Source organism: Mus caroli, unplaced genomic scaffold (assembly GCF_978045245.1).
Source record: "Mus caroli unplaced genomic scaffold, Mus_caroli_1 scaffold_5, whole genome shotgun sequence".
Classification (NCBI taxonomy): Eukaryota; Metazoa; Chordata; class Mammalia; order Rodentia; family Muridae; genus Mus; species Mus caroli.
In genome coordinates this window covers 142,674,096-142,680,532 of record NW_028227260.1, presented here as the reverse complement: position 1 = coordinate 142,680,532, position 6,437 = coordinate 142,674,096, and the positions used below count along the sequence as shown (strand labels likewise).

At 42.6% G+C, this 6,437-nt stretch overlaps 1 pseudogene; it reads left to right on the top strand.

The window, feature by feature from the left end:
- Positions 1-5,060: 5,060 nt before the first annotated feature.
- LOC110286158 (Krueppel-like factor 17 pseudogene) lies at positions 5,061-6,082 on the top strand (annotated as a pseudogene).
- The last annotated feature ends 355 nt before the right edge of the window (positions 6,083-6,437 follow it).

Genomic DNA, 6,437 nt, shown 5'->3' with positions numbered 1-6,437 from the left:
GGTCTAATGGTGTCTTTGTTTTTCCTAGAGAAATGGGTAAGATACCATTAGTCTTTGGAAATTTGTATACCATATTTAGTCAAAGAGGGAGGCAAAAAGAGTTCTCTGTATCTCTCCTTAACTGCCTTCATCTTGTTCTATAGTGGAGGGATAGATATACAGCTCTAAACTGCCACCCTAACTAGCTTGAGGATTCCCTTAGACTTTTAGAGACCTTCACCAAGGCCAAACTGAGAATTGTGGCTTTGATATTTAATTGTGATGGAATTCTTGCTAATCTGCTAGCCAAGGCTTCAACCAGATTCTATCCTCAGAGGTTGTAATTTTTTTCTCTTTCTCATTAGCCCCAAGATTTTTTTCCTGCTTTTGTATACTGCCTCATTATCTCCTTCTGAGACTTTCTCTCTATCATCCATCAAGCTCAACAATCCTTTGTATTTGGGATAGGCATATTTTGCATTCCCATGACAAGCTGCATTGTATTCTGGGTCTGTTGAATGTCCTGATGGTGTCTATGAAAGAATTACGAGATTTGGCTAGCATTCAGACATATCTTTGTCAGGATCCTCTATAGGAACGGCAATCTGTGGATACTGTAGGGCTCAAGAGTTCAAGGCCATTCTTACCTACTTAGTTATTTCAAAGTCAGCTGGGGCAATATGAGATAGTGTTTCAAAAGTCTAAAGGACATGTTTCCTCACAACTGCAATTTGAGTACTAAAGAAAAGATGCAGTAGTCAAGGCCAGCTTTGTTTACAAAGCCCAAGTTCTATGCTGCATTGTAAGACCCTGACTCCAAAAATCCAACCCAAACCCAGAAAGGCAATATCACGTATTCTCTCCCATATGAAGCTCCTAACTCCAAATCTTTAGGTGTGAGTACATACACTGGAGTCACACAGAAACCAGGAAATTAAGGGGTATTGTTGCCAGATGTGAGGGTAATAGCAGGCTACTGATGAAAGGGATGGAAAAATGGGGGTGTTCTGATTAGATGATTAGAAAGAAATAGATACAGAAGGAGGAGAAAAGAGAGTAAAGTATCAGTAAGAATGTGTAGAAAAACTCATACAGAATTAACTATCTACCTAAAAAAAAATACCAAACAACTATGAATACATATAAACCTGTATTTACATCTACAGTTTAATTTAAAATTTCTTATCTGGGCTGACAATTCTTCATCCAGTCTCTGTAAGGGGACCTCAGAATGGCTAAAGAACATACCAGGCACCAAATTCTCAGTACAAAGATTTATTACCCAGGATGAACAAGGTTGTAGTGAGGTGCTCTGGATAAGGCAAAGGCAGACAGCAAGCAGCAGATATTTTTCTGCAGAGGTGGGTTTTTAGGGAACAAAGGGGAAATCCGTGCTAGCCAGCAGAGTGAAAGAATGAATTTTGATTGCTGGACCTTGGTGTTTTGTCTCAGGAATGAATCGGTGGCCAAATAAGGGAATGGACCTTGAGGGCTAGCTTTCGGAATGGAATCTAACCATTTAGCAATGGAGAGAGAAGGGGAAAGGGCAAAGCCTGTCAGCACCTGCGTTTGCTGTGCCTTGGCCTGTTAGCCCTTTAGAGACCATTACAGAAAACTACAAGCAATTAAAATGCAGAGTAATGAAGGCCAGTCCCAATGGATACATCTACAAAATTTGCACCTAAGCCTCAGGAAATATTAGTTTATTCTTTCTTTCCACCAAGTGGGTTCCAGGAATTGAATTTAGCTACTTAGAATTAGCAGCAAGCACCTTTACTCACTGAGCCATCTTACTGGCCCTTATTGATTCATTCTTTTTTTCAACCTATTTGTTTATATCTTTTCTTTTCGCTCCCATTGCTTCTTTCTTCCTTTCCTATGTGAAATATTAGAGATTTCACACAAGACCTTGCATATACTAGGCAAGTGTCCACCTTGCACTGTATAACATCCTTAAATTTATCTTTACCTGATACATGAAAGCATGCAAAGTGTACATACTAATGGATATTCTGGTTAGATTTTCTTTTCTTCAACGTAACTCAAACCTGGACAGATTTGGGAAGGAGGATCTCAATTGAGGAGTTTCCTCCATCAGACTGATCTATAGACAAGTCTTTGGGGCTTTTTCTTGATTAATGGTTGATGTGGGAGGCCTCCTGCTACTGGTAGAGATGGCAGCCATGGGCAGGTAGTTCTGAGTTGCATTAAAAACAAACAAACAAACAAACAAACAAAAACAGGCTAAAGCCATCAGGAGTAAACCAGTAAATAGTGTTCCTCCCTGGCTTTTGCTTCAGTTCCTGTCTCTAGGATCCTGCTCTACTCAAGTTCCTGCCCTGAATTCCCTCAATGATGAAATATGATTGGGACATAGAAGTTAATAAACCCTTTCCTCTCCGTGTTGCTTTTGGTCAGAATTTTTATCACAGCAATATAAAGCAAACTAGAACTATGAGAAAATGGGTGCTGCTTTATGTCATGGAAGTATTTGTTATTATGATTGACTTCATAGCCTTCAAAATTCATCCTTATTACACTTTCTTATGAAAACCTTTTTCCTGGGGTCAGGGTGGGCATCAGAATTATTCTGTGTGTTAAGGAATGCACTTACCCCTAAATTAAACAGTCTGGATTATCAAGGCCCACATGATAGTAGGGGAAAAAAGAAGCCTGCAATTGTTCTTTGACTTCCAAATGTGAGCTTTGGCATATATACTTTCATGAACAAAAAGTAAGTGAAATTTTAAAAATTAAAAAGCTACTCCTTTTTTTCAATTAAGCTCAGCTTTGCTCAACCCTTTGCCTATAATTGCTCTTTCTCTGTCGACAGCTTTGCCTAACTTTTACCATGACTGGCTCCTATCATTCAACTTTAATGTCACTCCAGTAGAAGATCTTCCTTGTTGCAATTTACTCTTTGCGATAGTGCTATAATTATTCCTCACTATAACACTGAGAGGATAATTTATAACAAACACTTACATATGTGTATTGAATGTGTTAGTCGACTTTTTTATGTTGCTTTAACAAAATGTCCGAGATAAGCAATTTAAAAGAAAAAAAATGTTGTGGTTTCTTATTTCAGAGGTTCTGGTCCATGATCACTCAGCTCCACTATTTCCAGGACTACACTGATATAGGTGGAGACTGTGTGGAAGAGCAAAGCAGTTCTTCTTCATGGGGCCAGAAATCAGAGAAAGAAAGAGATGAAGAAAAATATAGTGTAGGCCTACTTTTAATAAGGGTTCACCCTCTCCCCAAGCCCACCACCCAGCAGAGGGAGTGGAAGAGAAAAGTTACTGGGATATGGGGGAAGTGTCCCTGTTCAGCAATAATTCCATGGGGGCGAGCTTGATCTTCTTTGGCAGCAGTTCAGTCCCATAGCAAATACCAAATACAATTCAGCAACAGACCAGTCATCTAGGCAGGCAGACCCCAGGCATAAACCAGCAGCTACAGTCCAGTCCTTTCAGCAAGCAGACACCAAGCAGCTGTAGTTTAATCTTGAAAAAAAACTGACCAGACTCAGCAACCAGCCTGAGGTAAGCCCCCAGAAGCAGCAAGCTGCCTCAGGAACCTCAGGAGAAGTTCTTGGGCCAGTTTCGACCAATGGCAGCATTGCCACAAGTTGAGCTTAATAATGCTATGTAACGCCAACCAATACATGTGCAAGTTTAGCAAAGAAGAGCAAAGTGGAGCAAACCAAACCAATGCTCAGTGCTTGTTTCCCACTATCTGTGGGGGCAGAAGTTGGAAACAACTCAGATGTCTTTCAACAAAGGAATGGATACATAAAATGTGGTACATTTACACAATGGAGTACTACTCAGCTATTAAAATCAATGACTTCGAAATTAGCAAGCAAATGGATGGATCTAGAAAATATCATCCTGTGTGAGGTAACCCAGCCACAAAATAACACACATGGTATGTACTGATAAGTAGATATTAGGCAAAGAGTGTGGAATACCCATGATACAACTCACGGACCACGTGAAGCTCAAGAGGAAGGAAGATCAAAGACTGGATGCTTCAGTCCTTCTTAGAAGGGAGAACAATATAATCAAGGGAAGTTGAGGGTAGAAGGGACTTGGGAGGAAGAGAGGAAGGGGAGGAGAAAAAGAGGGGCAGAATCAGGTATTAGAGATTTCCAGAGGGTCAGAAAATTGAACAGAGGTGTGTAGTAATGGGGGATGGGGAACTGGGGGGTAGCAACCAGAAAGTCCCAGATACCAGGAAAGCAATAGACTACCAGGACCCCACAGGGATGATATTAGCTGAAATACCCCACAAAGGGGAGGGAGAACCTGCTGAGACCATATCCAGATGTTAGGCATGACCCCCTGGTTGAGGGATGGGGCTACCCATCCATCTCTAAAATTTTAACCCAGAATTGTTCCTGTCTAAAGGAAACACAGGGACACAGAGTGGACCAGAGACTGAAGGAAAGGCAATCCAAAGACTGTCCCACCTGGGGATTAATCCCACATACAGACACCAAACTCAGACACTATTGCTGATGCCAACAAGTGCTTGCTTACAGGAGCCTGATACAGCTGTCTCCTGAGATGCTCTGCCACATCCTGACCAATACGGATGCAGATGCACAAAGCCAACCATTGGGCTGAGCACAGGGACCCCAATGGAGGAGTTAGGGGAAGGACTAAAGGCACTGAAGGGGCCTTATCTGGAATCAATGTGAAGGGAGGCCCTTGATCCTGTGAAGGCTTGATGCCCTAGTGTAGAGGAATGCTAGGGCCACCAGTGAGGCAGGAATGAGTGGGTGGGTGGGTGGGGGAACACCCTCATAGAATCAGGGTAAGGGGGATGGGATAGCAGGTTTGCAGAGGGGAAATTGGGAAAAACAGTAGCTTTTGAAATGTAAACAAATAATATATCCAATTAAAAAACATGCTTTGTAATCATAACTGTCAGTTTTAAGCATATTAATTGTACCTATCAATTAAATTCTGTAAGATGATAAATTCTGATGGCGTAGTGGTGTTGGGACCCATGCCTATGATGATGTATGGGCTGTGCCAGCCTCCAGTTTGTTCTGAAATTGAGTCTCAGCCAACATGGAGCAAGCCATTGAGCAACAGGCTATGTACCAGTTTCCCATGGATAATGAGATGTTGATGTCAGTGTCGCATATGCCTGTGTCTTCTGGAAACAGTGGATTTCATCAGCCACCAGCCACTCAGTACTTACCAGAGATGATGAGGCCCTATATGGCATCAGTTAAGGAATTCAGATGCAATAAGAGTCACAGTTCATTAGGTTGCTACCTAAGCATGATGCAGGGTGCCCCTCCCAGCTAACTACTACACCTTACCAGAATTATTGTCAGAGATCAACTGGGAGGGGCCCCAACGTGATGCTAGTTGGAAGGTCAGGTACTCTGAGAGAGACCACTTCCTTAAGTGAGAATCTGATGTCTCATGGTAGCCTGCCAAGCCCAGCTTCCTGTGGAGTCTCAGTAATGGCTCACAGCAATGCCCCAACAATGCCTTATTCTGTACCCCCAATAGTACCTACCACCACAGGCTCTTTAAAACATGGAATGTTGTTGGTCCTAGGCATGGCTTCCACTTAGACCCATGCTATGACCCCCTTTATAGATCAGATGTTGCACTCCGTAAATCCCTGCAATCCTGAGATGGTCCCGGCTCAGTTCCAGTAATTACTATCTTTAGACTCCCAAGATTCACTTGTGACTCAGTAAAAAGTCCAGGAAGAACCTTTCATAGGTAACCAGCCCAGACCTGCTCCACAGAAGAGAGAGTGAGCCCCAGTACTCCAAGAGGGGCAACCAAAAGACGGCCTCTAGTTTCAAGGCCTTATGTCTGCTCATATGACAACTGTGGGCAAGCTTATACCAAGCGCTCTTACCTCATGAGTCACCAATGCAAAAACAAGTGAGAAGCCCTATATATGTGACTGGAAAGGTTGTACATGGAAGTTCTTCTGCTCTGATGAGCTTGAACAACATAAACGGATCCATACCAGATATCGACCATATAAATGCGATGAGTGCAATCCAGAGTTAGTGAGATCTGACCATCTCAGGCAACACAAAAGAACTCATCTGCCCAAGTAAGACTACTGCAACCTCAAGCCAACAATGGACAGCAGATGGAACAGACATGTTCTTGTTCCTGGTCAGGAGCTTTAGCTCTCTATCCTGTAGTCTCTAACCCAAGATTCTGTTGCCCAAAACCAGATCATCTCTAGGGTAGGTGAAGGTTCAGATGGAGACAGGAAGATTAGGAAGTGGTGGGGAAAACCACAGGAAGCTCTGGACACCATCATGGATTTTTCAAAATCCGGTACCCTCCCCTTTCAGGGATTACTGACTTCTGCCAGATAAGAAGGCAGAGATAGAGACAGGACTTTACTAGAAAGCTCTTATCTCCTATCAACCCCAAGCATGAAATTCTCTCATGCCTGTTCCA